At 38.0% G+C, this 20,730-nt stretch overlaps 1 long non-coding RNA gene across 1 annotated transcript in view; it reads left to right on the top strand.

Annotated features, from left to right (window-relative positions):
• Positions 1-1,158: 1,158 nt before the first annotated feature.
• Positions 1,159-20,730, top strand: part of LOC141584447 (uncharacterized) — a 41,556-nt gene continuing 21,984 nt past the window's right edge. Inside the window, exons 1-3 of the long non-coding RNA XR_012517500.1 lie at positions 1,159-1,272; positions 10,717-10,808; positions 17,150-17,231. This is a non-coding gene — a long non-coding RNA (uncharacterized LOC141584447). The remainder of the gene's footprint in view (positions 1,273-10,716; positions 10,809-17,149; positions 17,232-20,730) is intronic.

Here is a 20,730-nt window from a genome sequence, read left to right as displayed (position 1 = left end):
CTGGATACATACTGCCAACTTGTCCACAGTAGTTGTATAGATTCTGTTGATGTTGCCAGCTTGTCTTATGTCTCTTCCAAAACCCTTGGCTTCTGCCTCTCTCTTCCTCCATTGCACCTCTGTCTTCATTTCCTGCCCTGACTCAGTCCTTCTCCTGCCCCCACTTGGCAATTGATCTCGTGTTAATCTCTGGCTCCGCTCCCACACTCACTTTCCTTTGTGTTGCCTCTCGTGATTCTCTTAGCAGTTGTGGATCTTTTCCCTTGAAAACCTCCTCTGCCCAGGTATTTATGCTTACATGACCACAGATATTACCCCTGTCAGATATTTTCTTCTATATCAAAGGAATATTAAATGTGAGAAACACATACATTGTGATCAAAACTGCAGCAAAGAAATTTAGGACAGAAATCTTTCTTAAGGCATCAGTTATATTATACTACATAGGAAAGTGTCCAACTTGTCTATGAATTGTGAGATATCATCTTTTTCAACAGGCTAGTTTTGATGAATATTGACATTTTCCCAAGATATCTCATCTCATGAGTGCACATCAGTCGTATTTAAGCTAACGAAAATTCCTATTCTTCAGGTGGGAGACTGGGAGGGATACTGAACAACATTATCAGTCTTTTTCCCTTTGCAGCTTATCAATAATATTCAATGATTGATGTGGTTGTGAAATTATCTGAACTGGTCTTAATTCATAATGTACTATTGATGGGTTTCTAAGCTTGCTCAAATGTCAAGAAACCAGTTGGTAGCTATTAGTATTTTTCAGCAACAAATCATTTCTTCTTTCCCTCAACATGAAGAAGAAAATTAGATCAGGGAAATATTGAGTCAACCTCTAAAATTTGTTATTATACAGCTAAAGTTACTATCAGTACTAAAAAGGGGAAAAAAGAACATATTGAAATGTTAGGGTGAATTTCAGAGCACAATATTTGTCAGTTAGACCATGATTAGAGATGATTTCCTGTCTATTCCCTGATCTAAACTGTTTTTAGATCAGTTTACAGTCTAAAATGTTAGCAAATGATACGGAAGGCCAAACTCAAACTGTAAATCATCCATTAAAGATGGAACATCCTGTGCTTATCAGATCTAGTTGCTAAGTACCCAGTCTTTATGACTCAGGGACCCACACAGACGCAAGGCGCCAGCTGCAGTTTGAGACAGCAGACTGGGGAGACAGCAGTACTAATGTGTTGAAAATAGATGAGGGGAAACCTGTCCCAGATGAATTTTCAGGTGCTTCAGACAAATGAGGTGAGGATAACATTCAACATTGTGAATGGTGTATTCAACGTTGGAATAGTCCATCAGGAACACTCTAGAACTTGTCTTGAGCTGCCAGAGGGTCTTTCAGGCACAAAACATTCATGCCCTCTCCATACTGTGCAATGACTTTTTTCCCTCCTGAATCCCACTCAACATTTATTTAAACAGAATCCAAAATAAATAGATTATTTAACTTGGCGTATTTTTTTTTTGCATGCCAAAAGAAAAAGAAAATAGTTACACCTAATCTGGAAATCACAGTGGTCTCAGGATGGCTCTAGAGCCTTGGCTCAGAACCAGTCACTAGCTGTGTGGCCTTAAGCCAATTGGTAAGCATTCTAGGCCTCAGTTTCTTCCCCTTGTAAAACAGGCTCTCTGAAGTGTGAGGATTAAACAAGACAAAGTATGGAAGGCACTTGGCCCAATATTGGGGTCGTAATATGTATGTAATAAATATTAGTGAGGCCTGCTATTCCTTTCTGAAGGTGCATGGGCAATTATCTCAATGTAGACAGAGCATTTTCTATTGCATTCTGTTTTATCTCCCTAAACTCAGACAGGAGAATTATAGGAAGATGCTATACCTATTTACTATATTGAAGAATCTGTGCTTTGGAATGGCATGGTTCTCTCCAGTTTTATCAGAGAGCTTTGAATACAAGCTGTTAATTTTCAGATACTTAAAAGGGATAACGTTGTGACTAACAGCTGTATTTCCAGAGTCCTGTAGAGCTTAATTTAAATCCCTAATTTTCAACCTACTACTTGGCAAATTAGTTCAATTCTTTGCACTTCAATTTCCTCACCTGAGAAATAGGGTTGGCAAAGATATATTCCTTATTGTGTCTTGTGGAAAATGTCTGAAATAATTTATGTAGGCAGCATAAGGTATGGAACTTGGAATATAATAAATCCTTCCAATGTTAGCAATTTTTATATTAGCAATTTAAGAGGTAAAAGTGGAAAGGTTAAATAAGCAGAACTATTTGAAAGAATTGCCCTCCACTGTTCTTTTAAATGAAGACTGTCTTTCTATCAATTGAAGGATTTAGCAATATAAAGTCATCACAGCTTTAGTCAATCTGTACACATTTTTATCACTTTAGGTTGTCACATATTAAACTTATTACAGAGGAGTACCATCTCAGGATGGTCTGTTTTAAGATACAATGTTGTAATACTAGTCAAACTAAAAAGTCAAACTACAAAAACTAAAAAAGATGTATATGAAAACTTTTATATACATCTTACCAAAGGAATTGTTGCATAATTGCTACTATGTTAAATAGCATCAATATACAATCATCCAAACATTTACCAACTTACTTTTCTCTTTTGTCCCCACTAGTGTCTTAAGTTTTTGTGAATAGGTCTGAACTCTTATTACCTACTAGGACTTTCTACTTGCAAGAGTCTTTAATTCTTTCAATTCTTGCAGGAAGAAATAAAAGGACTTTTTCTGGTTAATTCTATTATAAACTAACATCTGCTCCAATGTTTCTGGCTTATTGTCAAGCTAGTGAATTGCCTCTTCCTTCTCTCTCGGTTATCCACTTTTATTTTATATGCTGTCTGTATTTTTAAGTCTAAGCTGCGTTCCTACTGATAGAAAATCCTTGAGAAACTTGTGGGCTTCCTGTGTATATCACAGGGATTCACATCATTAGATGAGAGGCTTCGCTACAGATCTTACTTAGATAATTCCATCTCTGTTTTTAACTTCTGCTGAGATGCCTGAGGAGATAAGTAAGTCATACATTTAATCTCTTCAAATAGCTTTTTTTGTGACTGAACATTCTGACTTTTTGCTATATGAATAGGCTCAGAATTTCAGGAACTTCAATCCTTGTTTCTCTGTTTAACAGTTCTTTTCTCTGTACTTTTTTCCTCTTACATTTAAAAAAAAATTTATTTTTATTTTAAGTTCTGAGGTACATGTGCAGGATGTGCAGGTTTGTTACATAGGTAAACATGCATGATGGTTTGCTGCACCTATCAACCCATCACCTAGGTATTAAGCCCAGCATGCATTAGCTATTTTTTCTAATGCTCTCCCTCCCCCACGCACCCCAACAACCCAAATGCGCATCAATGATAGACTGGTACGTATACACCATGAAAAATTATGCAGCCATAAAAAGGAATGAGATCATGTCCTTTGCAGGGACGTACATGGAGCTGGAAGCCGTTATCCTCAGCAAACTGATGTAGTACTATGTGTTCTCACTTATAAGTGAGAACTGAATAGTGAAATTATGTGAACACAGGGAGGAGGGCGAGACACACTGGGGTCCTCTTGCATTTTACTGGAGGCTGCAGAAAGTCACAAGGCCACATCTTCAATGCACTGTTTGGAATTTCCTTAGCCAAATGTCCAATTTCATCTTTTATAAATTCTGTTTTCCACACACCTGTAAGACACAATTCTGCTAACTTTCCAGCCACTATGCAAGAATCCCCTTTGTTCCAGTTTTCGGTAGCACGCACCTTGCCTCCTTCCACACCTTCACTAGCAGAATAATTGACATTTAGACTCATATTTAGTTTGTTTAAGGCAATCTAGGCATTTTCTATCATCCTCCTCAAAATTTTTCCAGACTCTTCCTGCTGTCCAGTTCCAAAGCCGCTTCCGCATTTGTAGACACGTGTTCCAGCAGCACCCCAATCTATTCATTTTAATTTTCTGTTGCTGCCATAACAAGTTAGCACAAACTTAGTGACTTAGTATAAATTTATCATCCTGCCATTTTGTTTGTCAGAAATCTGACACAGCTGTCACTTGGCCAAAATCAGTCCATCAGCAGGACTGCGTTCTTTTCCAGAGGCTTCGGTAGAGAATCAGTTTTCTTTCCTTTTTTAGCTTCCAAAGGCTGCCTTCACTCCTTGGCTCTGGCTCCTTCCCTCTATCTTCAAGGTGAGCAGTGAGGGCTTAGTACCTTGTACACTGCGGTACTCTGATCTCACTTCTCTGACTCTGACACCTCTGCCTCCTCTTCTTCATTTAAGAAAATTTGTGATTCCATTGGGCCTAACTGGATAATCTGGGATAATCTCCCTTTCGAAGATCAGCTGATCAGCAACTCTAATTTTATTTGGAACTTTAATTTTCCTTTTCCCTGTATCCTAATATATTTATAGGTTCCAAGAATTAGGACATAGAAAACTTTGGGGTTAGGGGTAATTGTCCTGCTTACCACAACATGTATCTTATCAAATTCCAAGTCGTGAATGCTCCAACTTTCCAGGTCTCCCTGGAGGTCAAGTAGAATGTTTTCAACTGACAATTGAGGGCCCCAAAGGCATCTCCCCACACTTAAGTCTCTTCTCTCCAATCTCTGTTCTCATTCCCCGGAACATGTATGTACAAATGTGTGTGTAATGCAGAGTTTAGAAACATTTAGACAAACGAATTACAAAACTAAATTTTGGCTACCAATCAGAGTGAAAATCCTGATGTTTTAGAGAAGCACACCGGATTTCTTAAAAGATTGAGCCTCAGTGATTGTTGTATCTAATATAATTTACATTATTTTTGTAGCAATCCAAATGCTTTCTCTCTAAAGACTGATGGTAAATGAGAGGTTTCTCTGCCTCTATAATTTTTCCCTCTCTTTCCAGGCAAATGGTGGATACCTATTGCAATGCCAATAGGTTAAAAGTAAAGAGAGTTTTTTTTTTTTTAATCCCTATTTCTATTTGGTTCTACCCTATACTTAAAAACACATGAACTGACACAAACTTTTTTTTAAAGCAGTAGTAGTGTTTAAAAATCACCGGGATCAGGCACAGTGGCTAATACCTGTAATCCTAGCACTTTGAGAGGCTGAGGTGGGTGGATCACCTGTCAGGAGTTCAAGACCAGCCTGGCTAACATGGCGAAACCCCGTCTCTATTAAAAATACAAAAATTAGCTGGACATGGTGGCAGGCGCCTATAATTTCAGCTACTTGGGAGGCTGAGGCAGAAAAATTGCTTCAACCTCGGACGCGGAGGTGGCAGTGAGCCAAGATCACGCCACTGCACTCCAGCCTGGATGACAGAGTGAGACTCCATGTCAAAAAAAGAAAAAAAAAAAAAAAAGTAAGAAAGAAAGAAAAAAGAAAGAAAGAAAGAAAAAGAAAATCACCTAGTGTTAATAATGTAGCCCTGATTACCCACTAATTTCCACTAACACAAGTTTGTTTAGATGCTCTGACATAATATACTCTGAAAAGACTTTGCCATGCTTTAAGATAACAATTAAATTAAAAAGTTGTATTTATTGTGTGTTCGAGTAATATTGTGAACACATGACATGAGCCAGCATTTATCCCTTAATTGCTAGAGCTTTAAGGAATAGTTCAGCCTTTTAATCCATTATTTTATGGTTAGGCGTATCCCTCATAAGACACTACATTGGTTTGTACTGGTGCCTGTACAAGCTTTTACCTACTTGTCGAATCCTAACAGCAAGTCAATTTACATTCTATAATCATGTCACATTCTCATGTTAAGCATCTTTCTTAAATCTCACCAATGTGAAGAAATATATGAGCATTCATCATACAGTCTTGGATTTGTTCTCTACCTCTCTTTGAAAGAGGTGGAAGCATTAAGACTTATCTAACTAAATTGCAGGTAGCTACTATTGGAATATTTTTACTGATGGCTCTAGATTAATAAAGTGCAATCGTATTTTGATTTTGTGATGACATCCATTACATTCCTGAGATGGAGATGCTGTCTATGTTTTCTGCTCTTACTCTTATTAGCACGTTGATTTGTTTTGATTATTGGAGGCAACTCATTTCTCTCTTGCCTGCTCCTATTTGCATGGAAATCAAGAAAGAGAGCCTTGAGGGGTTTATAGCAGAGGCGTTTAATCTTGGTGCTTGCAGACTCCCGGCAGTAACTTTGAGAAAATTATTCCTATCCTTGAGTTACCTCACTTGCACCTTGCTCTTAAACTCCTACCATCTTAAATTTATCACAAAATGGCCCACTGCAGTTTTACGTTGTGAACTGGAGGGAATAGAAAATTCTTGCCCTATAAATTAATTTTACTGCCATATAACCACTGGTAAATTGTTCAGTAAAAATACCCTGGATCCAACACTGCCTTTCAAAAATGAATGCCTACTACCCAACATTTTAGAGTTTTTGAGTGTTGGATAAGAAAATTGGCCTGCTTACCCACTGAAACATTAGCGCTCTCAAGTTAATTATTTTGCACCAGCATATTGTTTAGGAATTTTAGAGTTGCTTCATTGATTTTAGCTAACATGTATTTTCTATAAACAACTCAGTAAGTGAATAGAAACGAGAGATCTGAGTCAGAATGGGAAATTGCAATTTTATGTTCTCTAAAACAGAACAGATTTTTGGATTTTCCCCTTGATAGAAATGCATGGAGAGAGAATCTGGTCTAAGCTACTTAAAATACAGTTCCATGTGAACTGAACAAAACAGTCACCAAAATTTGGTTAACTCATTATTCAGATTAATTATTAATAATAACCACCAACTTCTGTTGCCCAAAATAGATTTTACTTCATTGGTAAAGAAATATCATTAGAGATACTTTGCTATGTTATATATTAATTACTGTTAATATATAAGCCTAAGACTATAGCTCTAGGAACATATATTTGTAGAAATACATATATTAAGATTAAAAAGTAAATGAGAAAATTATATTCTTTGTGACTTCTGCTTTGAACTCTTTAAGCACTAAGGGTCAATTGAGCTCTGCACCAAAATTCCAAAACAAAATACATTAGCATCGAAGGACTTGTTCATCAAAATTGGTTCACAGTTGCTCTGTAGAAGACTATTGCATCTACAATGTAGGAAGATGAGTAGTTAAGTGAATACTTAAGTGATTTGCACTGCTGATTCCCTGCCTCACAGTTTATAAGCTGATGAATGACCACAGACAATGAATTATGTTACAAGGTACTTTTATTGCACACATGTTATATACAAGGACTCATATTTGGTGCTAGGGAAAATACAGAGATTAATAAGATCAAGAAATTAGTAACCTGGGCTTGAATTAGAGCATATGAAAAAAAAAAAAGAAATTAGTCATCATGTTTTTTTTTAATTCAGGAAGTATAAAAAAAGAAATTAATAATCAGAGTCTCCAAAAATAACTCTAGTTCAAAGTAAGGGGAAGTGCTTAGCATGGCATTGATGTACAGATTTTATAGCATTGGCCTACATCAAAGTACTGAAATGGTGAGGTGGCAAAGCCTGAATCTTGGAAGAGAAGGTACAGTCTAATGAAAAGGCTAATTTTAGACTTCAACCCACAAGCAGCAAGTTGGTTAAAGAGCAATGCCCAAGCTAAATTAAGGATAATGACAAATATTCGATTCTGGCAAGAAAATAAGATTGGTACTATCCTAAATAGTGGTAGATATATAAATCCATTAAAACATAATATCTTAACCATATCTGAAAAGCAATTTAGCAATGTATATTGAGTTTCTTGACAGAGTTTATATTCTTGGACTCAGTAAATCCTCTTCTGAGGATATAATCTCATTAAATAAGCTTAAGTGGTCAAAGATTTATAAAGCTGTTTGAGGCCATCATGGTATTATGTAGGATATGGAAAAATTGGAAACAACATAAATATTGAATAGTTTGAGAGTAGTTAAATAAATTATGACACATCCATTTATTGAAAATGATGAAATTACTAAACAACATGTACTTTAAAATAAATTCAACAAAATTAAAAGGCTCAAAATATAAATAAAAAAAGATATTACAAAATGCATATATTGAGTTTGATCCCAATTTGGCAAAATAAACATGGGGAGAGTGACATGGTTAGGCTTTGTGTCCCTACCCAGATCTCATCTTGAATTACAATCCCCATAATCTGCATGTGTCAAGGGAGAGAGCAGGTGGAGGTAATGAGGTCATAGGGTGGTTTCCCTGGTGCCGTTCTCCTGATAGAGAGTGAGTTCTCACAAGATCTAATGGTTTTACAAAGGGCACTTTCTCCTTCACTTGGCACTTCTCCTTCCTGCTACCTCATGAAGAAGGTGCTTTGCCTCCCCCTTAGCCTTCTACCATGTAAGTTTTCTGAGGCCTCCCCAGCCCTGCTGAACTGTGAGTCAGTTAAACCTCTTTCCTTTACAAATTATCTTTATAGCAGTATGAACATGGACTGACACAGAAACATATACCAAAATGATAAAAGATGCTATTCCTAGAGATAGACTTTGCCTGCACAAAGATTTTTGGGAATTGATCTCTGGGATTGGTCATGATGGAAGAGAGGGAAGCAGGACTGGGCAGAGGCAGAAGCTGTGCTGCAATGTGGTTGCAAGGGATGCTTCAGGCAGTCCCACAAAGTGTTTCAGAATGGAAAAGTCCCTTCAGAGTTTCGCTAAATTTAGACAATGAAGCCAGAACTTTTATAACTACACCAACCAGCCATTAACTAGCACTGCCCCCGCAGGGGATGTGCAATAGACTGAATGTTTGTCTCCCCAAAATTTGTAGGTTGAAATTTTAACTCCAAAGATGATGGTATTAGGAGATGAGATATTGGGAGGTGATTAGATGCTGAGGGTGGAGGCATCATGACTAGGATTAATGCCCTTATAAAGGACCCTCCCAGAGAGCTGGTTTGCCCCTTCTACCATGAGATGACACAACAAGAAGTTGGCAGCCTGAAACCTGACAGTTCCCTCATCAGAACCCAACCACACTGGCACACTGATGGACTAAGAGAGAGTGTGAACTTGGTGAGGCAATACCCTGCAGCTAAGGACAATTTCCAGTTTGGGGCAAAGGTATGAGCTCTCAGCAATCAAATTCTCCATAGCTGAGGCATGGGTACACAGCCATGGCAAAGGGTTCTGAGCAGATTACTACAGTATCTTCTATGAGCACTCATTTCTAATGATGAGAAATTACCAGTGATTTCTATTCCTCTCACCCCCAACTCTCTCTCTCTCTCATTTCTAGTATAATTTCATTGTACAGTCAGAATATTATTATTAAACCTTAATATAAAAAGTATTAACTTAGTCAAGCCTTTGTATTTGGAGCTCTTACTCGAATCTCCTTAGTTTTGTAAAACACTGGGACAAAAGAGAATCAGAATTAGGCTCATTTGTCTTTAGCAGACATTATTTTCATACTGGCACAAATGGCTTTCTTTTTCATAATGGCAAGAATGACACTTTATAAAATATGAAAATGAGATTGTTATAATGTGTTGTGCTTCTAATGACTAAATGTTAGTTGCAGATATCATTATAAAGCTTTTCACCATTTTCATCCGAGTCAATCAGTTGGTAATCTATTCAAGATTATAGCCAATAGAATGAATGGACTGGGGGTGCCCACCCCTCTCCCCTGTATCTACTCAAATAGCTCAGCCTCAAACCCTCCTCTCTGAGGTTTTCCACAAGTATTTGTGCTCCACTTAATAATACACTTCAGTGGACTCATGGCGTTTAGGTCACATAATCCTATATCTGGTACTGAAAGTAGACAGGTCGTCTCTGCTACAAACAAGGCAAAAATATGGAAACAATGAATGAAGGACAATTAACACATTTTTTTCATTCTATCTGATTTTGCTTAGGATGAACACTGACAGAAAACAGGCATTATGTTGCCTCTCAAGAATTTTATTATTCAAATGGGAAACAATGAAAAGTTCCGAATTAGGAATGAGATGATGAGATGAGAACCATCTGTAGTGCCTCCTACCTCCTTTCTATTTTCCTGAGGGACAGCTAGCAACAGTGGCCCAGTTAGAAGGTGTGAAAATGACAGTGTGGACAGTGAAGGTGAGCCCAATACAGGAGGGTATGCCAGCATCTCCAGCATAGGTGGCCAGTGCGATATATTCCTCCTGCCAGGAGATCTCCACTTATGCCACTTTCTAATATCCCTTTAAAAAAACAGCAACAATTGAAGATGGTTGGTATTAATAGAGACCACACATAGGCAATCATTGTGGAGGCTTTCCTACACTATTTTTTGGTTGAGAGGAGAATGGAGTCTCGCTCCTTCCCCAGGCTGGCGTGCAGTGGCATGATCTCGGCTCACTGCAACCTCCACCTCCTGGTTCAAGCAATTCTCCTGCCTCAGCCTCCCGAGTAGCTGGGACTACAGGTGCACACCACCATGCCCAGCTAATTTTTGTTTTTTTTAGTAGAGACGTGGTTTCACCATGTTAGCCAGGATGGTCTCATCTCCTGACCTCATGATCTGCCGATCTCGACCTCTCAAAATGCTGGAATTACAGATGTCAGCCACCACGCCCCGCCTCTTACACTATTTTCTTTTCTCAGTATTTCTAAGGGCAAATGTTCTATGTGTGGGCAGGTTTCTGTGATCTCATCTCCAACTGAGGGTAGGAAACTACTTACTTAGCCCAAGCATAACTGATACTGAATTGTCCTCTGCTTATTCCAGAGGAAGGTGGACATCTTGTAGCAGCAGTAGCTAAAGTGTGGGTGGAAGTGGTCTAACATGGAGGGGAATCACTATATAATTCCTGATCTCGTGTGAGTCCATGAGACTGAATGCTTCCTTACCTGTACTTCTTCTAAAAATCCACCAGCCTACAGAGACTAGGGTTAACTCTGAAGAATCTCTCATCTTTGTTTTCACTTTCAGTCTTTATTTAAATGCAAGTTTGAGCCTGTCCTTCCTTGTAAGAATGTTATGCTACATTGTGACATATGAAGTAACCTTTTCCAAAATGTCACATACTAGAAGAGGAGAGAATTTCAACATTCTCAAGTTCTCCTTTTATGTTGAATAGTAATCAAGAGACATTCTACCAAGTACGAAATATCTACCTGTTAGTCCTGATTCTCATCATAGGTGATATAGAGCTAATGGAATCAGATGACTGGAAATTCACCCACTTTTGCAGGGCCTTGTAATGTATAACTCATTTAGCGAGATTTAGGACTAGACACAGCTGGGTGCTATGTTCTTATTTGATATCTGAAATTGTTTGTCCATGAAATTTTAGACATTTTTGAATGTTCAAACAAGCTAATGTAGCCAGAGGCTAAAAATTTTTTTTTTTTTTTCAAAAAACAATTTCAGTGGAAGGACAATCTAATTCTTGGCAAACCTAAATGTCATAGACTAGAATTACAAGCCTCTAAACTACGCAGTCAAAAATTCAGTCGCTATTGGTTGTTTGCTATTTTTCAGTTAGAGGCTTTAAAAGGTGAAATTTTTGATGTAGTTGATTCAATTAACTTAGTATTCAGCAGACATAACCTGAAAAATACAGAAACGCCCAGTAGACGACAGATCCAAAGAGTGAATTTCGGTGAATGGCACGTGTTGATCTAATACTAAAGAGTATTAACAGCCAAACAAATGGAATATTTATGAAACATGTTATTAAAGCTGTTCTTTTATGATACAAGCTCTATAAAAGTATTTTTAATCCAAATTATATTACGGTGGGGTCAGAGGGTTCAGGTCTGTGAAGGCTGAGTGCATACCAGGGAGAGGATAGGGATTACGGTCTGTATTTTTATGATGTTTTATAGCTTCTAAGCTAGTTTGGGCAAAAAAGGAGACATGAAGGCAGAAAGAGAGTATATTGGTCAATTGATTGGTATCAGTTGCGCCTGGGTTTGATTCCCATCCCTGCCACCATGACAGAGATAATTGGCCTATCACCAAACCCTCTGCTTCCTCAGTGCGCAACAATTCTACATGTCCCAGCCTCCCTTGCAGGTAAGTGTGGCCGTAACTACGTTCTAGTCAATGAAACATCAACATAAGTGCTGGGCAGCTTAGCCTTGCCCATTTAACATATGCAATTTTTCACCTTCTTTCTCTTTCTGATTCCTTGAGGGAGAGAAATAATAGTGACCTCGGAGATCAAATGTAAAAAATTGTGAAACCATAACAGAGAAAGGCCCTAAATCTTTGCATCGCTGCTTAGAGGAGGACTTCTCACCAATTAGAGTTACCCATTTGGATTTTACATAAAAAACAATATTCCATTACATTAAGCCATTAAGAGATATGGCTTTATCCTTCAAAGCAGCCCACAATATTGTAATGAATATGGTCAGTTTTTTTTTTTTTTTTTTCCTGATTTTGGCCAAATTACTTCTCTATGCCTCAATTATTTCCTCAGTAAAATGGTGGTATTACTAGCCCTACTCAAAGAGTCGCTGGGAGGATGTGCATGAAGCATTTTCACAGTGCTTGCCATGAGGTAAGCTCACACAAATGGCAGCTGTTATTAATCACTTTTGCTGGTGACTAATTTTTATTGAGCATCATGCTATATATGCACATTGACACACATGTTCTCATTTAACCCTCCAAATGACACTGCAATGCAGGGATCATCACTCCTACTCTGTCCATAGTAAGTGTTTTTTTAAAAAACTGGGCATTTTCTTCATGGTCAATATTGTTCTAAGCACTCTGTATGCACTGACACCAGAAACAACCCTATGCAGTATCTATTATTATTATCCTCATTTTACAGATGAGGAAACAGAGACTGAGCTTATCCTTTGTCCCAAAGCCCAGATAGCTAGCAAGTGGCAGAACCAGGATTCCACTTGGGAAATCCAGCTCTAGAGCCTGAGTTAGCTGCATTCTAGAGCCGACCATAACTACAATGCCGGTCTCTTAACCAACGCTGGTCACTGAGATGCCTGAAGTTTGTCAAGATGACGTGAAATGCCTGAGATCTAGATACGAGTACCCATGGCCTTAGAACCTGAGGGCTCAAATCAGAAGTAACTGCAATTGCATCAGGTCATCCTAACTGAGGAATTTAGTAGACTTTAAATCTAGTAACTGCAATTGCATCAGGTCATCCTGAGGAATTTAGTAGACTCTAAATCTAGTTTACAGAGCTAGCAGCATTATATAGTTATGTATCAACACCACCAACTCCCTAACTATTGTACTAGCCCAGCCTTCAGGGCTAGCAGAAGTAGACCAGTGCTAGCCCTGAAGGCTGGGCTAGTACAATAGTTAGGGAGTTGGTGGTGTTGATACATAACTATATAATGCTGCTAGCTCTGTAAACACTGATCTCACATAGAGCCTTGTTTTAACCTTAGAACATGTTCCAAATTCACAAACTCTTGCTGACCAGGACACATGAATGGCATTTGCCAAGTACTTCACTTTCCGTGGATCTTTATGGTTGTAGCATTTTCAATGCTGCTGATAGGTCACTCCAACAGCAGGACTTGAAGCAGGTACAGTGAGACTAGATTTTTGCCTTCTGTCTGTCACTAAGTCTGAGATGAGTCATCACTGAAAACCTACAAAGCACTCTGGTTTCTGGCTTTCTTGGAGAGATTCTAGAACATTAGTGATGCTTAATAATTTAAGTGCAGATGTTGCATGGACTGTAAATGCAACCAGTTAGCTGAATTTAATTTTTCTCTTGAGAAATATCATGACGCTGCAACAGAGGTGAATCTGTTTGCCTTACAGCTGTTGGATAAAAGGTCCATTTCACTGGTAAATATTTTTGCTTTTGTATAGACAGAGAAGGTTTTCTTCTGCAGCAAACTCTGCATTTTAATTCTCCATTGAACATTATGGAATGACTGATTCATAGTCTAAAATACACGATTGAGTTTTGTCATGTTAAGGATAAGTTCATTATCTAACTACTGCTCAAACTCGTGATAAAAATAGTGCAAAGAAAAAGATGTGTTGAAATATAACACTATATTTTTCTGCTCTTGAAAAGCACTCTGTAAAATTATCTCATCCATCCTCCAAGTCTTACACAGCAAAGAGCTATTACTCTATTATCAATTAAAGGTACAGTCAACCTCTAAGTTAGATAGAAAATGGCTCTAGAAACTATTTAGGTCACACAAACTGATTTATTAGAAGACGTATAAAAATTAGGAGAGAGATACTTGGGGACCAATATTTTATAAATGCCTTTGCTTTATAAAATAGGATTATGTACTAAATACTGCAATACGCTTATTATGTTTGTCTAAAACTGTGTTTACCATATAAAAATCCAAAGCATTTAAAAATGAGTGAAATATATGCTGTTAATAATGATATCAAATGTCTCCATGGAGTACATAGTAGAACACCAGGGTGAAGCAAGCTGGTCTATGTGGCCTTGCAATCTTGGACAAGCCATCTGGCTTCTCTGTGTCCCAGTTTCCTCATCTGCAAAATGTGGAAATAATATCTCCTGCATAACGTTGCTATAAGGCAAACTAAATCAATGTGTATAAAAGTTTAGAACAAGACACAGCCTAAAATCAGCGCGTGATGAATGTAAAAGAATAAACGTTGTTTACCTTTTATAATTTCAATCATAAGATAAATTCTGAATATCTAACGTACAGCATAATGGTCATTATTAATTACACTTGATTGTGTACCTAAAATTTGCTCACACCTGTAATCCCAGCACTTTGAGAGGCTGGGGCAGGCAGATCACAAGATGAGGAGTTCGAGACCAGCCTGGCCAAGATGATGAAACCCCATTTCCACTAAAAAAAAAAAAAAAAAAATACAAAAACTAGCCAAGCATGGTGGGGTACACCTGTAATCCCAGCTACTCAGGAGGCTTAGGCAGGAGAATTGCTTGAACCCTGGAGGCAGAGGTTGCAGTGAGCCAAGATTGCACCACTGCACTCCAACCTGGGTGGCAGAGCAAGACTCTGTCTCAAAAAGAAAAAAAAATTGCTAAAAACGTAGATCCTAAATGTTTTTTCTCTCTCTCTGTTTCACACACACACACACCACACACACACACACACACACACACACACACAGTAACTGTGAGGTGATGAATGTGTTGATTATTTTTGGTAATCATTTCACAATGTATATGTAAATCAAATCATCACAATGTGTACCTTAAATATATGTAACTTTTATTTATCAAATAAGCTGAAAAAGTATATTAGTTAGCTTTTCTTGAGTGAGCATGCATTACTCTTTTTCAATAAAGATTAATTTTTTAAAAAACTCACGAACTAAAAGAGGATGCTTCAATTCCAAAAGGTATGAAAGAGGTCATCGAATGTTAAAAATAAACATTTTCTATCTTCCTACTGAAACTCTATATTAAGAGAAATTAAAACTGAGATGACAAGGAGGCCAATATTTTCATTCACTGCTTGTCATTGTCCAACCTGGAAGTGTTTTGGGGTAAGAAGGAACAATCTAGGTGTCATTCCCAAATTCCAGTAATTAAGATTAATTTGGGTGATTTCCATGTTTGATGCAACTTAACTATAGGAGAATCATTCACATCTATTAGGAACTTACTTCATCGTTCAGTTTATTTTAATGAAGCCATTCAGAGCATTTGGATTGTCAAGGAATGTGAAATATAAGTTTATGATGTGGGAAATTTTTGGTGAAAATTATGAGAGAACGTCTCAGTGAAGCAATTTGGATAGTATGTCACTTATCTATGGCGGCTTAAAGGAACCTCCCTAAAACTTAACAAGCTTGAAGCCACAACCATTATCTCAGCTTATACTTCTGCAGGGTAACAAAATAGACTGGGCTCAGCTAGAAGATTCTTCTGATCTGGGCTAGTTTGGGGCATTCTCGGTGGTCTTAGGTCCCATTTGTGAAGGCTTGGCTAGAACAATTGGATTAACTTCTCCATATGAGCTCTCATCACATAGCAGGCTGGCCTGAGTTTGTTCAAATGATGCATACAGGGATCCAAGATCAAGTGGAAGTCTGCAAAATATTCTTGGTTCTAGGATTAACCCTGGAACAGTGTTGCTTCCACAGCATTTCTTTGATCAAACCAAGTCATGAGACCAACGCGGATTCCAGGACTGGAAAAATAGACTCCACCACCTGATGGGAGGAGCTGCAAAGTCACTTCACAAATGACAAGGAGAGACCCAAAGGAAGAATTAGTGGTCCAAATGTCCAATCTACCACGGGCAGCCAACGTCATTCTATGTTAGCAAGAAGAAGGCTGAAGAGGGCCCCATCAAAATCAGAGAGAATCAACATTCATTTTGTAAATTGGCTGGAACCCTCAGTCCTTAAAATATTAATTCTATTTTTCTGGCATCTTATTTCATTCTGTCGTCTAGTGTGAAGCAAGATTTTGTGTAAGTGGGATTACTGGCCAGATCAAAACATGCATGTGTGTGTAGTTTATGCTAATTCAACCCATATGACAGGAAAATCTGAGAAATCCTTAATTTTCCTACTATTAGGTAAAAATTAAAAATTATTTAAGTATATAGATAATAAATTATTTGCATATTATTGCTTTTGCTTTAGTTTTGTCAAGTGTGACAGAAAACTTTTCATAAAGTACTCTCCCACATTAGAGAGGCTAGAGAGGAGAACAGCTTCAGATTCAGTGCATTAATACAGTAACATGGTATTATTTTAAAGTAAGAACACCTTTGCAATAGATATCTCTGGAATGCTCCTTTTGGTGTTATGTAATTGTATTGTAAGTTTAACTAAGAATTATTTTTAGAATGTCAGCATTTTAGCAACCACATCTATCAGTCCACTAACTACGAAGTCAAAACTCTTTTTGAAAAGGGCCTCATGAATACAAATTAAGGCAGTTACTAATGCTTTTAACTAAGCAGCATAAATGCATAAGGCAAACAAAATAATTCTTCAAGATGCACATAGAGAGAAAACATAAGCTTTGAGGTTTCGAAAGTGTCGGGTGCTTTAAAATGAAATAGTATGAGAAATATAAAAAGCTAAAGGTAGTCTAGAAAAATAGTAGAAAAATAAACAATATTTGTTAAAGTAATTAGAGATGATAGTATTAATTAAGTAATTAGAGATGATAATATTAATCTTACAGTTTCTTCTGGCACAATAAATGTGGATTACATTCTCTTTCTCTCTTGAGGCCAAAACTATATAGAGGAGAAAGCAGGACAACTTTAGAAGTTTATGAGATGACATGAAAATGAGACATGGAAACAACCCAAGTAACTTAACATCTTAAAGTGTGAAAGCTGAAAAGATTAATAGAGGTAAGATTACATAATCTCTCATTTTAAAGTTGAAAAAACTGAGTTGTTTGCCCAAGTTTGCACAGTTAACAGGTAAGCAATCTATTCCCTAATAACTGATTTATATACTTGCCTTAGGTCCTGATTATAATTGCTTAGGAAGTTCCCAATCATGCTCCTACAGGTTTTATGACCTCATTTCTGCATATGTGAAATATTTTTAAATGAATTTCTGAATGTTTTAGCAGGCTGGAGAATGACGGGCTCATAGCTAGGATAAAAGACTTCATTGAGAGATATGGTTTGGATGTGTGTTCCTTCCAAGTCTCATATGAAATTTTTACCCTCATGTTGGAGGTGGGGCCTAGTGGAATACGGGGGATAGAGGCAGATCTCTCATGCTATCCTGGCAGCAATGAATGAGTTCTCACTCTATTAGTTCATGTAAGAGCTGACTGTTTAAAGAATGTGGTACCGTCTCCTCTCTTGCTCCTTCTCTCACCATCTTCCCCCTTTACCTTCCACCATGATTGAAAGCTTCCTGAGGCCTCACTAGAAGCTGAGCAGATGCTGGTGCCATGCCTATACAGCCTGCAAAACCATGAGTCAAATAGACCTCTTTTCTTTATCAACTACTCAGTCTCAGGCATTTTTTTTAATAGCAACGCAAAATATGTTAACATATTGAACTTCTGACTTAAATCTCAACTCATCTCATTACTGGGTTTTTGCAGGTGAAACACGGGTAAGTTGGGTTTCTGAAAAATGTAGGAAGGGCTTCTACTTCTATAAATATGTCCAGCTACATCTCTCTTCTCACTGGAGGTCCAGCACTGCTTCAAACTGGATAAATAAACTATGATTTCAGACAATCACATGAGCAGAGGGACCTTCAGCTTTTCCTTTGTTTAGAGCATAAATAGGCATCAAAAGAGGTTTTTTGGGAATCACTTGAGATGTTGATGCACTAAAGACAAAGACTTGCCCAGTAGAATAAAGGACCACTGGGCAAAGCAGAGCTAATTCTATCAGACATCTCCAACCTTGGCGGCTCCCATGGCACAAGTACTTCACTCTCATGACCCACCGAGGTACAGTTGTTCTCTGTAGTAAATATGTGATGTAAATATGTGGAAATAGGAAAGAATGGAAGAAAGGATTCGAGAAGGAAGAGGGAAGGAGAGACCAGTTAAAAGCAATCATCATTTAACAAGAACTTTGGGTGTTCTTGGGTGGGCAGAGAGAAAGAGCTGAGAATTAATAGAAAGAATAAAAGGTAGCTACAGATGAAGGAGGTGAGAGGATTCTAGGATGAAGATTAATGAGATAAAGGGAACATTATTAACATGATTAGTTATAATTAGTCCTCTTTGACACTATTAAAAAATAGATAAGTAAATAACACAATTATTTATATTATGATTGCTTGCCTGATAGTACTTCTTTGTATCCCACAAGGTCTTAACTTTTTCTGTTTTCTTTTTTCCTTTTTTTTTTTTTTTTTTTTTTTGAGATGGAGTCTCACTCTGTTGCTAGGCTGAAGTGCAGTGGTGCGATCTTGGCTCACTGCAACCTTCGCCTCCTGGGTTCAAGTGATTCTCCTGCCTCAGCCTCCCAAGTAACTGGGACTGTAGGAAGGCACCACCATGCCCACCTAATTTTTGTATTTGTAGTAGAGACAGGGTTTCACCACATTGGCCAGGATGATCTCGATCTCTTGACTTTGTGATCTGCCCTTTTTGGCCTCTCAAAGAGCTGGGATTACAGGCATGAGCCCCCGCACCTGGCCAGCCTTGACTTTTATGGATGGCACCACCTGTTGCTTCCTGAGTTTTCCTCAAATTTCTAGAGCTGCATTTTTCTCCACAAAGCCTCTTGTTCTTAGTAATGGCTACATACTCTACCTCTGGCCCTGCCTGTAACTTTGTTGGCTCATGCTACCAGATACTTCGCTGTTGATGTGGAGAACTGAGAGGGAACTACATGATAGTACAGCTTAAAATTAGTACTATCATAGAGAAAAAAATAAAACATAAAGATCTGGGGAGAAAATACATTTGTGGGGAACAAAAGAAATGAGAAGACTGTGAAATGTTGCTACAATTAAAATGTTGATTCTAAATCTGTTTGGACTTCAGTTTCTCTTCTGATTTTTTTTCTGAGTGATCAGCTGGCTCATATTCTGAATGTGTTAGCTTAGGCATTCAGCTTAAAATACACGTTGATTAATTTTGAATTATTCAGCGTTAATCAGGTATTGCTTCAAGTTTTCTTTTTTGTGCTTCATGTCTCCAAAGTCACAAAGTTGAGCTTAAATACTTCTGAATAAACTAATTCCTAAATGAAATGTGAGCTTGGCTCTACCAAACAGGAGGGGTGTTAGCTGTGCAAGGCTGGGCTGCCAAAGGGCAATTTGGAAAGTAAAGGAAGCGATTTCTCAAAGGATGGATGGAATGGACCTCTGGATAGAACCCTGTCTGTTTAAAATGATTTAGATGGCACAGTGCTTAAAGGCAGCATTTGCTGATGGGCTCTGGGACCAATACGGGTTTCTGGGAGCTGCAGGGAGATATGAGACTCTGAGTATTATAAGATCCCAGCCTTGGGATAATGTTCAGAAATAAATGTGCAGGGGAAACTGATGATGTTTGTTATTAATGAAGGGGATTATGAAAAAGAACATAATGCAGTGAAAAAAAAAAAGTGTGATTTAGGTATGGGTGGCCCTGTGTCCTATCCTGATTCTACCTTTTACCAGCCATGTGGCTTATGCCATCTGAATAACTAAGCTTTGGTTTTTTACATTCCATTTGGCACCTACTGGAAATCCAAATACTGGTGACTATTAATACGACTTTAAACATAGGTTTCAGTTCATAGAGCAATGGTTTGAAGTCACGTGGTTCTTCCATACTTCTTTGGGATTGGCCTTTAATGCATGGATGAGCTTGCCTGATTGGAAGGGGACAGTTTCCTGCATGATGAAAATCCATTTTTACTTGCTGTCCATTTGACTTGCTGAATGTTCTTTTAAAAAATAATGTCATTGTAGAGACATAATTCATATACCACAAAAATCACACTTTTAAAATGTAGTCAAATGGCTTTTAGTATATTCACAGGGTTGTGAAACCATCACTACTCTCTATTTCCAGAGCACTTTCTTCTATCATCTCCAGTTTCTTCTGACTCAAACTATCCTTGTGCCGTAAAGGACAGAGATGTGGTGTTGGTGACTCAAAGTCACCGTGGCAAAGTGGAGGAGTCCTGAAGAGGAAGGCTTGGCCTTGGAGCTTAGACTTGGAAACAGGCCTGAGCCCCAACCCCTTTACTCTGTCCCTGCACCAATGCTAACAGCAGCGATCTAGGTCAGGAGCAGTCAGTGCTGGTTACAATGTAGCCTGTGAAGAAAGTCAGTTTTATTGAAAGTTTTCATGCTTTTATCAAGATTCTGAAGTTGACAGAATTGGCACTA

Source organism: Saimiri boliviensis, chromosome 5 (assembly GCF_048565385.1).
Source record: "Saimiri boliviensis isolate mSaiBol1 chromosome 5, mSaiBol1.pri, whole genome shotgun sequence".
Taxonomy (NCBI): domain Eukaryota; kingdom Metazoa; phylum Chordata; class Mammalia; order Primates; family Cebidae; genus Saimiri; species Saimiri boliviensis.
The sequence above is the reverse complement of the archived record's forward strand: the minus strand, read 5'-3'. Positions and strand labels throughout refer to the sequence as shown.